Here is a 21,497-nt window from a genome sequence, read left to right on the forward strand (position 1 = left end):
CAACTCAGTTATCAAGCAACCAAAAGAGAAAGATCTGCCTCACATATTGCTGATGTTTACCATGTGATTTGGATTAAAGATAAATCCAATTTAAAATCATAATTATTGGAATTCTTCTAGACAGCATGTTCTTCAGAGACATTTAAAGAACCTTCAGTGGTGTGTTTTATATACCATAGGAAAAGAAAAATTAATCTCAAGCATGTCCTGTGTTGGGTACAATAATAACAATTGTTTCCTGAATCCATGTGAGTAATTTCCTCTTCTAAAAGAAGACATTTAAATCTGCATCTACCACTTCATACTGAATGTCAGGAATAAGGTAAGGCCCCATGCTTAGAGGTAGCTACAAAATTAAAACATATTAATTCTGACAAAATGTAAAAAATCTGCCCTTAAAATAAAATAAAAGTAACTTATCAATTACATACATGCTGTACTGAAACTCAGATAATATTCTCTCTATAATTATTACGTAGTATTCTCTCCTAGAACTTATAATTAGAAAGCAGATGGAGAGATTTCTGTAAACCTAAAAATGTCAAATGAGGATAGAAGCCCGAGTATCTGGTTTTCAGTTCTGAGTAACAGGCAATTTTCAGAAAACGTGGTTCCCATATGTACCTTGTTCCTGGGAGTGGGTACGACAATTTTGAAAGGGGGGAAATATCATGAACTGTTGGTGTATTGTATAAAGGAAGCCCCAGAAGATATAGCACAAAATATGATCTTATAAACAAAAGTAGAACAAAATATTTGGTGGAATTTCTTTTTGCTCTTCAGTATGGACACAGTTGGGTTTGCTTAGGTATATACATGTGCAAACAGGAAGTTAGGCGGTTAAGGCTAATAGGGCAATGGGTGAGTAGAACAATTTCTTAGCATTTGGCTCTCTAGCACCAAGCAAGTCTGGTTTGGTCTTTATAGCTCCAGCTTGCAGAAAAAATAAGTTTTAGTTCCAGATATATTTGTAAGTGACTTGGAAGCTACCTCTTTGATTCACTTCCCCCAATACTGCTCTTTTTAGTCACACAAATGTATATTTTTTCAATTCCTAATGATCTGCTTGGCAGGAACTGGGACAATATGAAGACTTGGTAAACTGCTTAACGGAATGAGTTTTATCACAGGCCCTAGACACTCCAAGATAAACTGCCACCATGTTTTCCTCTGCTGGGTGGAGACAGAGTCCAAAAATGCGAACTTGTTAGATCAGGTTTTTTGCTGGTCTACAATGAATTATGATCACTGTAACTAGTAAAGAGAGAGACTACTAATAGCTGACTCTAAATTTAGAAATAACTATCTTTTAAGGTCTAGAGAAGGAGTATCAATTTCAGAGCAGTTACTGTACATTACTAGTAAAATCAATTTTACTTCTGTTGGGGTAGCTATTGAAAAATATACTGCTAGGCATTAGAATGGTTAAGGTTGGTTTTTCTAAAGAAATAGTAAATGGCTTTGAGGTCATAGGAGAGGTTAGAGAAACTGAGACACTATAAAAATAGTTGAAGTGTTCAAAGTCAGTTGGTTAGAAGCCCAGACTAAAGCAAAGAATTCTAGGACTGATGTTCTCATTGGGGGAAAGGGTTTGATTGATCTCTGAGAACCACAAAATAGTGCTAATTGGATACATAATGCATAGATATTCAGACATCTGCACCTCACTGCTCTGAATGTCTCAGACTTAGCTGCTATTTTGAAAAGAGTAAAATTACTGGACTAAACCAATACTATGTATAACTCTACAAAATGTTAGTTTCCCAGGATTACACTGACAGTCTAGCAGGAGAGATGATTTTTCCAATATCTCAGTAACTAGCCAAGTAGACAGTGAACAAATGTGCTATTTTCATGAAACAAGTATTTATTGTGCACCTACTGAGTGCCAGTCCCTCTTTTAGGCGCAGAGATACAGGTAAGATCCTTGCTCTCATGGAGTTTACCTTCTAATATTAAACGGCTTCTCGTTGGCAGGCAGTGGAAGAGCATGGGATACTTTGAGAATGGTGAATTAAGTGATGGAAAATCTTGAAATCCAAGTTGGGGAAAAATCCGATTTTGAGATGCTTGATGCGAAGCCATTGGGCCCCATGAACTGAAGACTAAGTGGAAGGGGAAAATGACTTTAGTTGCAATCAATTTTTCTCTTTGTCTTGAACAGCTTCTTACATGAACCTGTCATGTGAACTATAAAAATATGGTCAGTAAACCAAGGGACAATTTAGGTGGCATTAATTTAATGAGCTTATTACCAATCTCTTACAGAAATCAATAAACATTTACTTTTTACCATCCCCTGAGGTGGCTTCTTGCCACTACCAGTCATTGTTAGACTGGGGAATGTTTACAAAGTTGTGGTGAACAGAACCATTTTTCCTGGGCAATTAGAAACAGTTAGTGCCCTGCAACTTTCAGAACTTTCTCAAGTTGCCTGTTAATTGGGTCTCTAAAAGTGCTTTTTGATTTATAAAGTTTATTCTGTGCAATAAGTTACAAAGCTATCCTCTGTTATAAAGATCTCTGGGGTCATGATAAAATCAAGTCCATCAACCGGGACAAGAACATGCTATTGTTTTTATAGAGTGTCCAGGCTTATCCAATGTCCCAATGGACTTCTTCAAGATAGTTTCAATTTACATCATCTTCATTTCATAAGGATAGCAGTTTCATGCTCTGAGAAACACTAAAAAGTTGCAGTAGTTTCATTTATGAGTAACTAAAGAGATTTGCTACCTATTTCTTGGGAAAAGGGGTTAATTCTGGTCATTTTATATTGGGATGGAAAAAAAAGCAAGATCTTTTATTTAAAAAAATTTTTTTTGAATTACAAATGTAATGTGTTCCTTACAGAAAAATCAGAAACTAGAACTAAGCAGAAAAAGAAAAATCACTCACAATTTCACCAATCACTGAGACCTAGTTAACATCTTAGTGTTTATGTGTCCAGTCTTTTCTGCCTCTCTCCACACATAGTAGTTTTTAAAAATAGGATCATATAATACACAGTGTTTTGTGATTTGTCTCCTCGCTTCCTAAACTTCAAATGGTTTCAGGTCATCCTACATTTCCTAAGGGCTGTGTAACTGTAAGGCATACAATTGACTTGATTTAAGGGCACAGTAGGCAGGAGAAAAATTTCTTCTCATGAACTTAATAGAATATGACCCTCATCCCTAAAGCCGTTCTCTAAATCCCTAAATGACTTCTGACCAGCTGAGTTTCGGTGTCGGCGTGTGCGACATTTACAGAGAGGGACAATCCCGCTTCGGGTTCCCGCCGACAGAGTCGCAGTAGGACCCCAGAGCCCACCAGCGTCTTCCCGTCGGAACCGCACCTCGCTTCCTCCAGCGGCGGGCCAGCGGTCAGGGGAAGCGCTCTGCGGACCTAGGGGCCCCATTCCCCAAGACGGTGCATCCCCTCCCCCCCCTGCATAGCAGAGCCCGAGTTCTGCGACAGCTCGTCCGGCGCGTCGCCTTGCCTCGCGGACCCTCCCACCACCGGGCAGCAGGAGAGAGACCCAGGAGGGGCCCGCGGGAGCCCGTGCCGGCCCAGCCCGGCTGCCGCGCTGCACCGCGGCCGGACCGGAGCCGCGCGGGGCCGCGCCGTCCCCGAGTGATGACGCGCTTCCTGCCCTCCCGGCGCGCCCGGGCCGTGCGCTCGCGCTCGCCCTCGGCTCTTGTTCCGCGCCTGGAGCCAGCGGCGGCGGCAGCGGCTGAGGCGGCTGCGGGAGCGGAGCGGTCGCCAGGCGCGCGGGGGGTCGCCGGCCGCACTCCGGTGCAGGCGCTGTGCAGTGAGACAGTAAATGCATCCGCCGGTAAGGCTCACGACTCACTCGGGTTTTCCTCTTCCTCCAGCTGCATGCACGTTGCATGAATTTCTCGTGTCTTTTCCCTCCCCTCTACAGAAGGAAAATGTGGGTGGTTTTTCCCTTCCTTTTGCATCTCGTGAGTGATGCAAACAACCCCGCAAAGCTCCCAGATTTGATGTTCTAGGAGGGCTTTTTGCAGAAAATAAAAATTAAATTAAATTAATGCACCTGTCTATCGCACATGTACGTTTCACTGCACTGGACCCGGGCGCCGCGGTTTGCAAACAGCCTCGCAGCCGGCGCCCGAGAGCGGATTCCTAGCCGTGGGCAGCCGGTCCCCTCCGGGGCTCGCACTGGGTTTCCGGTAACTGGGCTTTGAAAAGCGGCCCCGCCTGCATGGAGTGTCCCCTCGGCCCCGGCCGGGTCCCCGCGCCAGGAGAGTTGGAGCGGGCGGAGCGGCTTCATTCCAGCACTGGTCGCCCCGACTCCAGCGCCACTTTGCAAACAAGTCTCCGGCCGGGCACCAGGCAGACAGCCGGCCGGTGCGGAGCTCCTTTCCCAGTCCCGGACTCTCAGACCTGCAGATTCCACGATTCCCCTTTACTCTGCAATCTCGCCACTAGCAAACTGCTGGCCGCTGAGGGACCTAGAGCTAGGGGAGGATTGGGATTCAGTGCCGCTGGCCTCGCGCTGGACCAGGGGCGCCCTCTCTTTCCTCGGCCCCAGGAGCTGAAATTTCGCGCCCACCGGGAGCCGGGGGTCCTGGAGACGGGCGTTTCGGGATTCCCTGAGGGGACCGAGGAGCGACGTTCGAGGGCGCCATATTTTCAGTGGGTCTTGGCTACGGAGGGGAGGGGGCGAACAGTTGGTGGGCCCGGGGGAGAGCGCGGCGCCCCCGCTGGAGAGGCTGGAGCGGTTTTCGCTCGGAAAGTTTGCGCACCCAGGCCGGCACGGAGGCGGCCCCGCAGGGCGCGCACCGCGCCTGTCCCCGCAAGGGCGCGCGGGGTGCAGCGCGTCGCCAGGCCGGCCCGCCGGAGTTGAGGGCCGAGAGCCGCCGTCTGGGACTGCACGCTTGGCTCGTCTCCTTCCCCGGTCCAGCCGAGACGCGGCGGTCGGGCCCCGAGGCGCAAGGAACACGCCCCTCTTCTGCCGCCGCGGCTGCCCGGAGCTCCGCGGGAGCCGTGCGCTTGGCCGCGTCCCCCGGCTGGGCACCGGTGCGGAGCGTTTTGCCGGCGCCGGGATCCGCCTGGGCGCTCCGCAGAACGCGGGATCTCACTCCCCGCGGAGAGGAGGCGCCCGGTTTTCGCGTCGGGGCCGACGGCCTGCCTTGCGGGGGCTCCGGGGCGGAACACCAGTCCGAGCCTCCTCTCGCCTCCCTGGCTGCGGCCGCGACAGCAGCAGCGCCCGCGGCTGCATGCTCGTCTCTCGCCGCGGTGCCAGCTCGTGGGGGCGAGGTTAAGGGGGGACGGGCGGCGTTTACAGAAGTTGGGGCTTCAGGTGACGCGTGGGGAAACTTGGACTTTTGCTGCCCGTGAAGAGGCCAGGTGACCTGGGGAAAGGAGGTTGATTCACAGTCCCTGTCTTGTGGTGAAAACTAACCTCTGGCTATTTCCTGACGATGAGAGAGGAATGAGCTGAAGTGTTGGCGTTGTGCAAGACACAAAGACAGGAGAGTAGGGATGATGTTCCGGAGAACTGGACCCCCCAAATGTAATAAATTACAAGCAGCCTGGTGCTCTTAGTACCACTTACTTTGGCTTCTGATAGAACCCGGGGTGCTGAGTTGTGGCATTCGTCACGTTGCGCGCTATCCTCCCTCCTCCAGAGCTTGGAGTTGGCGACTCCTCAGGAGTGGACGGTGGGGAATCTACTTTTGAAATAGATTGTGATCTCTGCTTTGCGAAGGGGTAGGGGAAGGGCGTGTTGGCTGACCTACAGTTCGCTGGCAGGAACGTGCCAGCTGTTCTCCTTGGCGAGAGAAATGATGCCATGCTATTGAGGTCATGTCAGCACTTTGGGGCTTTGTCATTGGAGAGGCTTCAGGGGATCACAGAAGGGATGTAGGAGATGGGGGGAGACTTTCATCTCGGAGATGTGCCCTTTGTTGTAAGGGATTAGGCTGCTCTTGCGTCTGTCCACTTCAGTAAATGCCTCTAGTGGGAATGTCAGCCATTGGGTTTACAAGATTCTATCTTCCTTGTTGGCTGATTTGGGATATCCATGCAAAAACCCTGGAGGTGCGGTGGTGTGACAAGACAAATGGCCTTGAGAGAGGAGGGATACCTGCACGAATGCTAATTTTGTTTTCACTGAGCCCTAGAATTGTGGAGAACACCCTGAGCCTAAGATACATTTATCTAGAATTAGCATAATTAATTTAGGAGAGACTCAAATCAGTTGCTGAAAGCCTCCATCCCTTTTGTAAAGTTCCCAGTCTTAGAAGTGGTACCTTGAATCCCAGAAACACAGGGCTCCTCAGATCAGGGAAGTCACTGGTTTCTCTCTGCCTTTGTACGCACTCAGGTCATCAGGGAGATACTAAAGAGTTATGGGAGTTTCTGTTTTTGGCATTGATGTTGTGCTTCTACCTCCAAAGGGAAGGTGCACTTTTAAAATGATCCTGTCCAATTTAGTTATTGGGGAAATTCTTTCTAGGCAAAGGTTTATTTATATGAGTCTTGAATTCACTTACTGTTAAATCTACTTGTTCAGGGTTTTTCAAACACTGTTCCCTAGAGTATTTTTAAGCAAAGTCAGGTTTTAGAAATAGGGGTGTGTGTGTTTGTGTGTGTGTGTTATTTTTTGCTTTAGCCTAGTTTATTTTATAGCTCAAAATTATACTGATTCCCCCATTCCTCCACTCCTGGCTCCCAGCAGATCATTTGTTCCTAAGAACAGTTAAGGATGGTTACAGGTGATGAACAATTTAAATCTTTACCAACTATGCTCAAGAAAAAAGAAAATCTAAAGATGTATTTATTCATCTTAGGATTGTGCTTTATAACTATATATATATGTCACATATTTTTGTGCATGTGCTAAACATTACATAATAAAAATCTTAAAGGAGTTTTCTCAATAATACTAAAATAAAAGATTTTAAAAAGAGAAGTTTTATTGCAAACCCTTCAGTTTTCATTCCCAAGTATACTACCTCAATATTTATTTATTTTTTTATGCCTCTCTTAACAAAGTGTTATAAATTGTGCTTTGTTGCCTCTTGCCTGATTCTTATTATAACCTCATGGCTTGATCAAAGTTCCTGCAATTTTTTTTCCTATTAAGAAGATTTTGTAACTTCAGGAGGTGAGAAAATGCCTATTCATTTTGGAGAGTTGCCTGTCAAGTTACCAGGCTGTGTGTGTGTGTGTGTGTGTGTGTGTGTGTGTGTGTGTGTGTGTTGTAGTGTGTGTGGCATGCCTGACATTTGGGACAGTGTCTAAAACTTGTGTTCTGTGACATTACTACTCCAGAACTTTTGAGTCATATGTTTTCTTGGAGATTAGGGGTGGTGTTTAGCCAATACAGGAAGTACTAAAAAAGAGTTAAATAATTCAAAGTTATTTTTATGGGTACAAAAAAAAATTAAAGCCAAGAAGGAATACTTAATAAGCAGGACCAGAATTACAGCTTACCATACCCAACTGGTGCCTTTTTAATTACAGTACTTTCCCCCAGAAGTTTTTAATCCTATTACTTTTATATTTAATAAGGAGACTAGCTAAGACATTAGCCAAACAGAACTATTGCAAATAATGGGGATAAATGCTGGCTATAACCAGATGTTTTGCCTAAAGTTAAAAGGGTTAAGGAATCTGAACTCTGTCAAAGCCCCCTGCAGGCCCTCCTCGCTCCCCTTCCCCAATAAGCAGGAGATTTTGAAAGGCTAAAAAATCTTGGATGGCGTTGGAGACAAAAAACAAAAAAAGAACAAAATGTTTAAGGTAGGCTTCTCCTGTCCATTGACCAAACTGACAGCCTGTGGCTTAGTGGCAGGTGTCACTTGGTTTTGAGAGCCTTTGTTTATGTACCACCCAGAGCTATGAATTAAGACTGGGCTCTTTTGCCACCCGTTTCACAGTGCATTGTCAGAGTCAGTGCCAAGACCATGGTTTTGTTTCTCCCTTAACCAACAATTTAATTTCAGCCAAAGTGATGCTGTTCTGAATATGCAGAACAAGTAGTGAATATTTGTGTTTCCTTTTTACTCTTTTAGCTGCACTCTTAAACAGAATTCTCTAAGCTTGCTATTCACTTATTCAGAAATTGTTTTTGAGGGCTTACCGTGTACTTCAAGCTAAGAAGTCATCCCCTGGCCTCACCCCACACACTGAGTTCCTAGAGGGTGATATTCTTTTATACTTGACACATCTCATAGATTCTGGGGGCGAGAGGGGATTAGTGTGAGATTAAACAGTACTTGAAGGACAGCATGATCAAAGATAGACAAAGGATGTGAACAGGCAGTTCCTAAGATAAGAGGTACAAATGGTCATAAACGTGAAAAGATTCTCAATGTACATAATGGTCAGGGAAATGCAAATTAAAAAACAAAGAGATATTAGTTTTCTGTTCAATTAATTCATGTTGTAAAGATTGGTAACATCCTCCATTAGGTGGGTTGGGGGCAACCCTCAGACTCTTGGGGGGAGTATGAACTGGTGCAGCCTTTAGGGAAAGCAGACAGTTTTTGGTGAAAATTTGGAACGTGTATGCCATGTGAACCAGCAGTTGCCTATTTGGAATCCTTTCTTACAGAAGTGAAAACATCAGCATGTAGGGATCTGTGTGTGAGGATATTTATTGCAGGATTACTACAGTAAATAAACTAGAAGCAACATGAATGTCCATCAGTAGGATGAATAAAATAGGGTACAGCTACTATGGATTGTTTTGTGAAGGATGTCTGTGATACATTTCATGTAAATAAAATCGAGTTGCTGAGTATCATATGTATCAATAGTATGATCCTATTTCCGATTTAAAAAAGAAGCCCTAGGTGTATGACCTTGGAGAAAGATATGGAAGGACACATACAATTTAATATTGTTGAAAATTAGCATTGGGGCAGAGGGGTGATTAACTTGCTCCGCATACACCTTGAATGGTTTACTTGCTCAAACTTGCAGGCTTTTCTGTATGAAAACTCTTTAAGGTATTATTTGGTTAATGAATAGGAAGTTTGTCTGGAACCATTTTAGAAAAAAATGTGGGCAATATCATGTTTTCTCTGATGCCTTCTGCAGCAATCTCTTGTCTCTTTGGAAACTTTCAGTTAATTATCTTCTAAAATTCTGAGATTTCCCAAGTTTCAGTAAATTCCTTCAGGGTAATCCATGGCTTCTAGAAGAGCTATTTACCTCTGTCTCCCAGGAGAGTGACAATAAGAAGTCATGAAAGCTCTTAGCAGGCAGTCTCCTTTTCCTTGACTTTCTCTGATCCCATTCTGAAGGTGGAGGGGAGGTCTTCTGGCCAACTGAAGAGTCTTCCTAGAATGGAGCAGTATCTCCTCAAACTTGGTTTTCCTGAGCCCCAGAAAGTTGCTGTTAAATGACTCTGCTGGCATTTGAGCCCTGGTCTCCTTCCACACTATCTTTAGCTTAGCTGATTGCTCTCCCTGTGTACCATTTTCAATCCTGCCCCTTGATATGATTTTGGAAACTTGATAGTATTTCCGTTCTTGGCAGTCACTACAAAAAAATGAAACTTTCAAAAGCAGTGGAGTCTCTGTTCACATTTTAAAAAGTACATACCACGTGATTCTGTGAATGCTAGTGGGAGGCTCAGAATCTCAACCCCCTGGAAGCCAGGGCTGTGCTGCAAATTTGAAAACCATGGTTTAGATTCAGTGGTTTCCAGGAGAGAATGCCTCCAAATCACCTGGAGGACTTGTTAAAGCCCACTTTGTTAGGCCACAGTTTCATATTCTGCTAGTCTTAGGTGGGGACTGGTAATTTGCATTTTTACCAAGTTCCCAGGTGATGCTGATCTTGCTGGTCCTGGACCACACTTTGCAAACCACTGGTGTAGAGGAACAGCTTCCTCTGTTTTGCAGCTCTTGTGTTCTCGTCTAGCCAGTGCTCTGCCCATTCATGGATGAAAGTTAGGGTGCCAATCAAGGCAAGTTAACTCAGTTTTATCAGTTTCACCAAGCTGGGAAAAAGAAATATTTGAGTTCTTTTACTTAACTGTTTTCTGTATCTTTTGTAGGTGTTTGGGGATGTAGTGATATTTCATACATGGTTATATGTGGTTAATCAACAGTGAACGTCAGAGTTCAGGGATATTTTAAATATTCTGTAATGGTTTCTCATGGGAAAGCAGAGAAGACTATTAGTCTCTGGTTCCTGTCTTTTTGTTTTTCATCATACGTGTATACATATTCAAGATTTGATGTCACTGATTGCTTTTAATAAAAAGTTGGCTACATGTGAAGGGTATTGTGAAGAAAATGGTGATCAGATAATAAATGGTGCTTAAATTGTTGTAATCTAGTCATTGGTGCATTTGGGGTGGGGTGGGGCAAGTACAGTAGTCATTAATTTCATCAAGTGTTTATTACAGTGTCTCCAGAGGGGACATATTTCTAACAATGCTTATCAGTGGCACATAAGTGCTGTGCTGTGCTCAGGGACCCTCACTTGTCTGGATGCCCTCCAGAGGAGTGGCTGACCTGAAGCTCAAGAAGTTTCCCTGAAAGACTCCCGGCTAGCGGATCTCCTAATTCTAAAATTCTTCAGCAGATAAACACTTGTTCTGTTTTTAGCTGCTTAATTTTAGTGCTTTTCTTCTTTTCTGATGATTTCACATGTAAGTTATAAGCAAAGCAAGATTCGTTGTGATGAGCGGGGTGTATGAAAAGAAGTGAAACAGGAGGGAAATTTTCATGAAGGAGGTCATACTTCAGCTGGGCCTTGGAGGGTGGACATCTTCTGTAGGGGTCTCCACCCTGGCTTCGCATTGGGGTCACCTGGGGATTCTGATTTGGTTGGTCTGGGTGGGGCCTGGGCATTGGGGGGGTGAGTTTTCCAGGTAATTCTAATGCATAGCTGGGGTAGAGAACATTCATCTACAGCCCTCTGGGTCACTTTCCCTCATTCTTTTTTTTTTTTTTTAAATTAATTAATTTTATTTATTTATTTTTGGCTGCGTTGGGTCTTCGTTGCTGCCCGTGGGCTTTCTCTAGTTGCAGCGAGCGGGGGCTGCTCTTCGTTTCTGTGCGCAGGCTTCTCGTTGTGGAGCACGGGCTCTAGGTGGGTGGGCTTCAGTAGTTGTTTTGCCTCATTCTTTGAAGATCTTGTTCATCTGGCCCACAGTCCCCCCTGCCATCAACATTTTTGGTAACTTGGACGTCTATATAGATTGTCCCGCCCAATTCAGTCCTTTGACCAACTCTCTTTTAGTTATCTTTTCCTCTCGCTACTTCAGCCATCCCTCCCATGGTTATTTCTAGGCTGCTGGTTCTCAGCAGTTTTGCCACCCAGAGGCTATTTGGCAATGTCTAGGGGTGCTACGGGCGTCCAGTGAGGGGAGGCCTGGGATGTTGCTAAACACCCTACAATGCACCAGAGAGCCCTGACCACAGAGAATCACGTGGGCTAAAATGTAAGCAGTGCCATGGTAGAGAAACCTTGCCCTGGTGTCCTGGGAGTTTTTTTTTAACCCCGATCCATAGGAGAAATACATCTTATGTGAGACCCAATGCAAATACACACACAACTGAAACAAGTTTCACGGAACAGTGTTTACCCTTACTAGGTATAATGTAGTTGCATACTTTTTATTCTGTGTCATTAAAAAAAATTGCTGGTCATGACCCATTAAGTTGATTTTATTACCCACTAAACTTGCAGCCACAGTTGTGGACCTTATCATTACCAGTAACTGTACCTCCACCAAAATCTTGACAAGCATTCCAGTCTGACCCTCACCTTTTCTCTTTTGTCTTATTCCTGTTATTACCCTGTTCCACCTATCCTGCACCCTACATGGGGCTCTGACCTGGTGACCCTTCCACTTCATTGTCCATCATACTTATTACCTCCTACCACTCTCCCCTCCACCTCTACCCCCAGGTGCTTCCATACACCCTCAACCTCTTTGACCATTTCTCCCTTCATCTTACTTTCCTGGGAAAACCCCACCCTCTGCCCACTGTGCTCCTGCCTCAGGCTGATGAACCTGGCTGGAGAAAACCAGCCATCTGCATCGTCTTGCTTTTGATTTATGACCATAAACCTCAAGGCGGACTCTTGACACTGCCCAGCCCACTATGTTTCTGTCCCCACCCCACTCTCAGCTGATGACTTGGCTTATTTCACAGAGAAAAAAGAAGCAATTAGGAACTAGTTTCATCATCTCCTCGTGCTAAATCTGCTAGCCTCCCTGCACCGTAACCACACAGCACTGGAACCACGTGTGAACTGGAGCCCGTTCCCTGTTGGCATGCGAGGCTCCCACTCATGCACGAATCTCCTTTCCCTTCAGCATCATTAGTTTTCTCCCTCTGATGGATCATCTCCATGAGAAACATGCTCTGGTATCTCTCATCTTAAGGCAGAAAGCAGCAACCACAAAACACTCTCAACCCAACATCCTAGTCGGCTGTTCTCCCAATTCCTCATTCTCTCTTGGAGTCAGTATTTTCTAAAAGAACTGTCATGCATTTTGCCCCGTTTCCCCTCTCATTCTGTCTTGAACCCACCCCAGTTTGGCTTCTTGCACCCCCCCTCCCTTCACCAAAACTATGCTTCTTCAGGTACCAGTGATACCCAATGGCCCACTCTTAGTTGTCATCGCCTGCAGCCTCTCGGCAGCAGTTAGCCAGCTCTCTCTTTGGCTGTCTTCACTTGGCTTCTGCACTGCAATCCTCACCTGGTTCTCCTCCTGCACTCTGGCCGCTCCAGCTCCTGCTCTGCTGCTGGATCTCCCCCTCCTGGCTTCTGAAGGAGGGGGCTGTTCTCTCACACTTCACTTGACTTAGGAGTCTGCTCCAGTATCACCTCCTTAGAGGTCTCCCTGGCATCCCCCAGCCCCTGCTCTCAGCCTCTTCTTTGTTTTCCTATCATTTATTATTCCCTGATACAGGCATACTTAGGAGATATTGTAGCTTCTGTTCCAGACCACGGCAATAAAGTGAATATCAAAATAAAGTCTTACGTATTTTTTGTTTTCCAGTGTATATTTACACTGTACTGTAGTCCATTAAAAGTGTGCAATAGCATTACATCTAAAAAAACAATGTACATACCTTAATTAAAAAATACTTTATTGCAAAAAAGTGGTAACCATCCTCTGAGTCTTCAGAGAGTCATGATCTTTTTGCTGGTGGAGGGTTTTGCCTCTATGTTGATGGCTGCTGACAAGTTTGGGAGCTGGTGGCTGAAGGTTGGGGTGCTTGTGGCCACATCTTAAAATAGGACAGCGATGAAGCTTGCCCCATTGATTGACTCTTCCTTTCACGAACAATTTCTCTGTCGCATGCAGTGTTATTTGATAGCTTTTTACCCACAGTAGAACTTGTTTCAAAATTGGAGTCAGTTCTCTCAAACCCTGCAGCTGCTTTATCAGCTAAGTTTATGAGATATTCTAAATCCTTTGTTGTCATTTCAGTAATCTTCACAGCATCTTCGCCGGGAATACATGCCATCTCAAGAAACCACCTTCTTTGCTCATGCGTAAGAAGCAATTCCTCATTCATTCATGTTTTCTCATGAGATTGCAGCAATTCAGTAACATCTTCAGGCTCCACTTCTCATTCTAGTCCTCCTGATCTTTCCACCACATCTGCAGTTACTTCCTCCACTGAGATCTTGAACCCCTCAAAGTCATCCATGAGGGTTGGAATCAATGTCTTCCAAATTCCTGTTAATGTTGTTATTTTGACGTCTTACTGTGAATCATAACTGTTCTTAATGGTATCTAGACTGGTGAGTCCTTTCTGGAAGGTTTTCAATTTGCTTTGCCCAGATCTATCAGAGGAGTCACTGTCTATGGCAGCTGCAGACTTACAAAATGTATTTCTTAAAGAATAAACCTGAAAGTTGAAATGACTCCTTGATCCATGGGCCACAGAATGGATGTTGTGTTAGCAGGCATGGAAAATATTCATCTCATTGTACGTCTCCATCAGAGCTCTTGGGTGACCAGGTGCATCGTCAATGAGCAGTAGTATTTGGAAAGAAATCTTTTTTTCTGAGTAGTAGGTCTCAACAGTGGGCTTAAAATATTCAGTAAGCCATGTTGTAAACTGGATGTGCTGTCATCCAGGCTTTGTTGCTCCATTTACAGAGCACAGGCAGAGTAGATTGAGCATAATTCTTAAGGACCCTAGGATTTTCAGAATGATAAATGAGCCCTGGCTAAAGTCACTAGCTGCATTAGCCCCTGACAAGAGAGTCAGCCTGTACCTTGAAGCCAGGCATTGACTTCTCCTCTCCAGCTATGAAAGTCTTAGATGGCATCTTCTCGCAGTATAAGGCTGTTTTATCTACATTGAAAATCTGTTGTTTAGTGTAGCCTCCTTCGTTAGTGATCTTAGCTAGATCTTCTGGATAACTTGCTGCAGGTTCTGTGGGTTGGCCAGAAAGGTCGTTTGGATTTTTCCGCAAGATGTTACAGAAAAACCCGAATGAACTTTTTGGCCAACCCAATACATCAGCACTTGTTGCTTTACCTTGCACTTTTCTGTTATGGAGACGGCTTCTTTCCTTAAGCCTCACTAACCAACCTCTGCTAGCTTCACACTTTTCTTCTGCAGCTTCCTCACCTCTTTCAGCCTTCCTAGAATTGAGGAGACTTAGGGCCTTGCTTTGGATTAGGCTTTAGCTGAAGGGAATGTTGTGGCTGGTTTGCTCTTCTATCCAGACCGACAAAACTTTCTCCGTATCAGCAATAAAGCTGTTTCCCTTTTGTATCATTTGTGTGTTCACTGAAGTAGTACTTACAATTTTCTTTAAGAACTTTCCCTTTGCATTCATTCACAGCTTGGCTGTTTGGCACAGGAGACCTAGATTTTGGCCTGTCTGGGCTTTTGACATGCCTTCCTCACTAACCTTAATCATTTCTAGCTTCTGATTTAAAGTGAGAGATGTGTGACCCTTCCTTTCACTTGGACACTGAGAGGCCTTTGTAGGGTTATTAATTGGCCTAATTTCAGTATTATGTCTCAGGGAACAGGGAAGCTGGAGGAGAGGGAAAGAGACGGAGAGCTGCAGGTTAGTGTAGCAGTCAGAACACAAGCATTGATTAAGTTCATCATCTTATATGGGTGCAGTTTGTGGCGCCCCCAAAACAATTACAATTGTCACATCAAAGGTCATTGATCACACATCACCATAACAAATATAATAATATCGAAAAAGTTTGAAATATTGTGAGAATTACCAAAATGTGACACAGAGACAGGAAAAGAGCAAATGCTGATAGAAAAGTGGTCCTGTTAGACTTGCTTGGCACAGGGTTGCCACAGACGTTCAATTTGTAAAAACAGTGGTATCTGCAAAGTGCGATAAAGTGAGGTGCAGTAACATGAGGTCTGCCTGTGTTACATACATGATTCATTTATTGTCTATTTCATAGCACTAGAATGTAAACTCATAAGAGAAAACATCCCTGGGACTTGTGTCCCCAAGTTTCTAAAACAACGTCTGGCACATGATAGATAATCAACAAAATTTTTGTTTAATTGAAGTATAGTTGCTTTACAATGTCGTGTTAATTTCTGCTGTACAGCAAAGTGATTCATTTATACATACATTCTTTTTCATATTCTTTTCTATTATGGTTTATCACAGGATATTGAATATAGTTCCCTGTGCTATATAGTAGGACCTTGTTGTTTATCCATCCTATATATACTAGTTTGCATCTGCTAATCCCAAACTCCCAATCCATCCCTCCCCATGGCTACCACAAGTCTGTTCTCTGTGAGTCTGATTCTGTTTCATAGATAGGTTCATTCAACAAAAAAATTTTAATGTGAGTAATTGATGAAGAAAACTTGCTGGTTATAGAGTTAGCCTTCCACGAGGTAAAGTCATTGTTTTCCAGATTGGAGCTAAGGAAGGGAGTAATGTTGAGGCGGAAAAGTGTTGTCCCTTGGGGGCAGTGTTTCTTAGGTCATGTGCTGAGAGTTAGGGGTTCAAGCACCGAATGAATGAAGCCTGTCCTTGTTAAATACTTGTTGAGTGGTGGAAGGCACCTGCTGAGGACAGCTAGACAGAGATAAATGGCTGCCTCTCGCTTTTATCTCTGAAGAGGGGCTCTTAAACAGTCTGCTTGGTAACTCGCTGCTGGGTTGAAGACGTTAAGTTCACTTGTCTTAAGTGTTTATCACTGACCTCAGTGTTCTGGTGAATTGGTGCATCACTTGTCCCCAGAGTCCACTTGACCGCACAGAGAGATGTCTCCTTTTCCTCATACGATGTTTGAGGCCCTGGCTGAGTGAATTCCTGCAGATGGGTGAAGTGTGCCTTGCTGCCCTCTGAACTACTCTCGCAAGCACCCAGGCTCCAAACTTTGTGTGTTTAAATCAAGACCCCTCTCTTCTCTTTCTGTTTGCATGCTTCACGACTGCCCATTGAATTACTTGGCATCTGTGTCCGGGACCTAGTTTGATGTAAGTGGAGATATTTCCCGAGTGTGGCCTGAGATCATGTGTGGCAAATCTTCCAAGGGGAGTGTAGATTATTCCTGGGTTTGAGAGGTTACATTGAGGGCACTTTAAGAGGCTTAATTTTCTCCTTAAAGGGCTCTCCATTGGGCTCAGCACCTGTCACTCCTGGGCCCTTCCCTCGGGGTTAAAGGAGCGCTCCCTCTGGGTAAGATGTCAGCCATGGGCAGCCTGACATGCAGCCACAAAGCCATCGGGTCTAGTACATCCAGGAAGAAAGAGTAGATGTCTTTGTGGGACATATTTATTTTTATCATCAGTGTTTTATTTCTTTAAAAAGGGAGCCTGAATGGTTCTAGGTCAGCCTCTCCCTTTGACAGGGAAGGAGCTGAGTCTCAGAAGGATGAGACTGACTGGAGCCACTTGGCAAAGATGGCACTGGAGTCCCACTCTCCTGACCACCACTGGGCACTCTCTTCTTTTCCTGGGACGTCTGGGTGGGCCCCGACTTTAATTCATGACTGTGATTCTAGGCTCTGGGTGTGCATCAGAACCACCAGGGAAGCTCCTTAAACCTGCTGATCGTGTTGGTTCCTGAACCACCCCCTGATTTGGAATCTCTGCGAGCGGGACCTGGACACTGTTTTTTAAAATCCTTAGGGAGGCTCCTAGGAGAAGTCGCCCAGGAAGGGTGTGTAGGGTGTAAAATCAGCCAGGGCACTGGGGACAGTTGCCCAACAGGGGAGATACTTGCTGGCCTTGCAGTCTGGACAGACACGGCTCCTTCCTGATGCTGGACGATCATTTCAACCAGGCCAGTCTGCTCCTCTCTCTCCCACACTCCCTCTGGCTACTGAGTAAGACCCTGCAGGGTTACAGTTTTAATGCATCTTGGATGGGCTTTATATCTTCTTTGGGGGCATTTCCCTAGTGTGTTTTGAACTACTTAGGCAAGAATGAAAGCTGAACTCAGTTTGAGAGAATCATATCCTGAGGGTTTTTATGGGTGCTCTTGATTAGGGCCTCTTGGTACCTGCATGTTGAGGGTGACCTACCAGCTCTCAGACCAGCTGGAAGCGAGAAGCTGGCCATGTGTGCTGCCCTGACAGAGGAAAAGGGAGAGTGATTGGCTGTGCAGGGCAGGTTTGCACAATTTTATAAGAATGAAAAACCTCTTGCTGGCTCTTGCTGCTGAACTTGCAGATATGTTAGAGCTTTGAGTTTGTGACAGTTGCTACAGGCTCCAGACTGCACGGCAGAGCCAGTAGTGATGCCCTGTCCCCCCAGAGCTGGCTTTCTGTTGGACCTGACAAATAGGGTATGTGCAGTTTTATGAACATACCTGATGAAGATATGAGAACAAGCCCTGTGGAATCTGAGAAGCATCAGGTGGCCAAATGTCCCTCACAGAAGGAGTTGGAGAGGGGCACTTTGCTCCTGAATTGGAACCTGACAGATTGAGTTTGTTAGGGCTGCCGCATCACAGTACCACAGGCTGGTGGCTTAAACAGCAGAATTTTACTGCCTCGGTTCTGGAAGCTGGAAGTTCGAGATCAAGGTGTTGGCAAGAGTTGGTTCCTACTGAGAGCTGTGAGGAAGCATCTGTTCCAGGCCTCTCTCCTTGGATTGCCGATGGCCATCTTCTCCCTAGGCAGGTCTGTTTCTGTGTCCAAATTTCCCCTTTTTATAAGGACACCAGTCACAATAGATAAGTGAGGGCCCACCGTAATGTCGTCATTTTAACTTGATTACCTCTGTAAAAACCCTATTTCCAAATAAGGTCACGTTCTGAGAGACTGAGAAGTTAGGACTCCCAACATTTCTTTCTTTTTTTGGGGGGCCACGCCACGCGGCATGTGGGATCTTTGTTCCCCAACCAGGGATCGAACCCGTGCCCCCTGCAGTGGAAGTGCAGGGTCTTAACCACTGGACTGCCAGGGAAGTCCCCAACATTTCTTTTTTGAGGGTACGCAATTCAAGGCATAACATAGATTGTCAAACTGACGTGTTTCTCAGAATCAGCATCTGACATGGAATGCTTGTTACTGAAGTTACCTCTTTAGGCTAAGGGACCCTCGTCCATTATAGGTGGGGGGAATTCTGCACCTGCCAGTTTCACTAACCTACACCTGGGACTTTACATTTTCCTAAGGTCTTGTCTCTATTTGTAGCCATCATAATGATCATGGCAGGCAGGTATTATTTCTACTTTGAGGAAATTGATGTGTATCAAGGTTTACACACTAAATACTGGCTAAGTTTGATTCAAGCTCAGATTTTCTCCTCTGTATCCTAGGTTTCTCTCATAACACTGGTGATTTCTCAAGTCTTGATATGCATAAGAATCTCCTGGGAGACTTGTTAAAAACACAGATTTAGGAGACTTTCTGGAATACTACCGAACCAGAAGCTGAGGTTACAACCAAGGAATCTGTATTTTTATCATTTCCTCTGGAGCTTGTGATGGACTCCAACATGTGAGAATGAATGCAGTCTACCATGGACATAATACTTTTTGCAGGAGAACCCACCAATACTGCCAGGTTCCCATTTGATTTTCTGTTGGTGGCTTGCAAGGGAGGCCTTAGGAGGCATCCTGGGAAGGTGCTCACAGGAATTGGGGTGCTTTGAGCCCAAGGGGATTGCCTTCTTAGACGGTACCCCTGCCACCAAACTGATGGGGAGGGTCAGCTGCCAGGCTGTGCTCAGTGTCACTCAGCTAATGAAAAATAAATCTGTCTTGAGCTTTCTGTGCTGTACAGATGCACCTTGCACCACAGTGGGGAACAGGTGGGAGATAAGTTGAGGCCGTGTGATGACAAATATTGCATGCTTTATCAAAGCAAAAACAGAATTGGCAAGAGGAAAAGACAAGAAAAAACTGTGACTATTAAGTATTTATTGTTATAAAATGTATTTGCGTGAACTAAAATGTGATGGCGCATGCCCAGTGCAAAAGAATCACCTAGAGAAGCTTTTGAAACCTGGATTCCTAGGCTCCATCCCCAGAGATTTTCTTTCTCAGGTGGGACTCAAAAATTCTGAGCTGCTGGTCTGGGGACCACATTTAGAACTGGCAAGTGAATATTAATAAAAGATTGTCACTGTGTAGTTCATCTGTTGATAGTACAATGCTAATCTCTCTGAATAATGACAACATTTCTAAGTCTTGGCCATTAGCCTACAGATTATAACCCATACTCCGGATCAGTGTCCAAGTTACTTCACCAAGTCGACTTTATTTTTATTTTAAAAAATATTTGTTTAAATGATTTATTTGGGTGCGCTGGGTCTTCTTTGCAGCGCGTGGGATATTTTTATTTGCGGTATGCGGAATCTAGTTCACTGACCAGGGATCGAACCTGGACCCGCTGCGTTGGGAGCACGGAGTCTTAACCGCTAGACCACCAGGGAAGTCCCAACTCGATTTTATTTTAGTGACTGTATAACAAAACACATGCTCTCTTAGTGTGGGTTGCATTTCCTAGAGTGTGGTCCTCAGGTCAGTACTCTCAGAATTACCCAGGAATAAGGTTAAATACTCTAGCTGCCCAGTCCTCAGATATTCTAATTTGGTATGTCTGTGTGGGGTCCAAGAATAGGGAGTTTTTATAATCAAAAGATTGTTAGGTATACTGAGGTTTGAGTGCCACTGAGCTAGGGCTTGGAAAACAGTTGTGCTTTTTACCAGAAGCTAGCTACATAGTAAGGTTAAAAACAATCTGTGTTTACAAACACTCAACATTGGCATTTGTTGCCATTTTCCGGCTTGTAATGCTGTTTGTAGTCTGGAGTTACTAGGACCTTGTTCTGCAGCAGGGATGTAATTTTAACAGATTGTTAGAGTTCTCTTTGAACAATCATCCCCCTCCGTTTTGTACATAAGCTCATGCAATTCATTTTAAGATACGTCTTAAAACAAATAGTTATGTTCCTTGTCCAGGTAAATTCCTTTGGAGCATTGATAGTAATGTGAAATTTATTAGAGATATTTGGAATTAATTCAAGGAGGCTTTGTGGTTTTAAACTGCGCAAGTGGTTAAGGATGACCTTTGGTAGAAATAGGTTTGTGTTCTTGGGCTCTGTTTGTATATTTAAAAAATTTGGTAAATGCTTTCATATGAGAGGGTGTGGGGTTGAGGGGAGGGACTCTCTAATTAGTAAAGGAAATTCAACTGCCTTGACCAATAGATCTTGGTACTCTCTGCTCCTTGCCTTGCAGATGTATCTGCAAATTGATCCCACCCAAACATACCACCCCGCTCCTGACAAGATTTTTACTTCTAGATTCTTCCTTCTGGCAGAATGAGGACCTTCACTTTTAGAAAGAAGAGCTAAGATTAATTTTGTGTCTTTGGGCCGTACGTGCCCTCATCACTTTATATAATGTATTCTTGAAAAGTTAGAGATAAATAATCTATTTTTTAACACTGCAGCAGGAACTGCGTGTGTTTATCAAAATGGATAGGACCGTACACTTAAAAAGGGTGAAGGGCTTCCCTGGTGGCGCAGTGGTTGAGAGTCCGCCTGCCAATGCAGGGGACACGGGTTCATGCCCTGGTCCGGGAAGATCCCACCTGCCGCGGAGCAACTGGGCCCGTGAGCCACAACTACTGAGCCTGTGCTCCGCAACAAGAGAGGCCGCGACAGTGAGAGGCCCGCGCACCGCGATGAAGAGTGGCCCCCGCTTGCCACAACTGGAGAAAGCCCTCGCACAGAAACAAAGACCCAACGCAGCCAAAAATAAATAAATTAATTAAAAAAGAAAAGGGTGAAATTTACTGTACATAATAATACTTAAATGAACCTGACTCCAAAAATGTGTCAGGGGAACTTGTCACTTTAGCCGTTCTTTTTGTGAATTAGTTTTAGAATGAAAGATTTCGTTTGTGATGCAAATGACTCTCCTAGGTCCATCTCTGTTCCATACATGTTTGAAAAGCGTTCTGTGTGCTTTATCTAGGTTGGTGCTTAGTGGGGTGGGGGGAGTGGAGGTGGCACAGGGCTCTGAGGGATGGGATTGACCTCCCACCCATTCTTCTTGATCATCTTAGTGCCACATCTAGTACGTGG

General features: G+C 44.8%; 1 protein-coding gene across 1 annotated transcript in view; it reads left to right on the forward strand.

Annotated features, from left to right (window-relative positions):
* The first annotated feature begins 3,701 nt into the window (after positions 1-3,701).
* Positions 3,702-21,497, forward strand: part of TLN2 (talin 2) — a 440,519-nt gene continuing 422,723 nt past the window's right edge. Inside the window, exon 1 of the mRNA XM_028495089.1 lies at positions 3,702-3,817. The gene's annotated coding sequence lies outside the window, so the exon portion shown is untranslated. The remainder of the gene's footprint in view (positions 3,818-21,497) is intronic.

The sequence above is a fragment of the Physeter macrocephalus genome, chromosome 11 (genome assembly GCF_002837175.3).
Source record: "Physeter macrocephalus isolate SW-GA chromosome 11, ASM283717v5, whole genome shotgun sequence".
NCBI lineage: Eukaryota > Metazoa > Chordata > Mammalia > Artiodactyla > Physeteridae > Physeter > Physeter macrocephalus.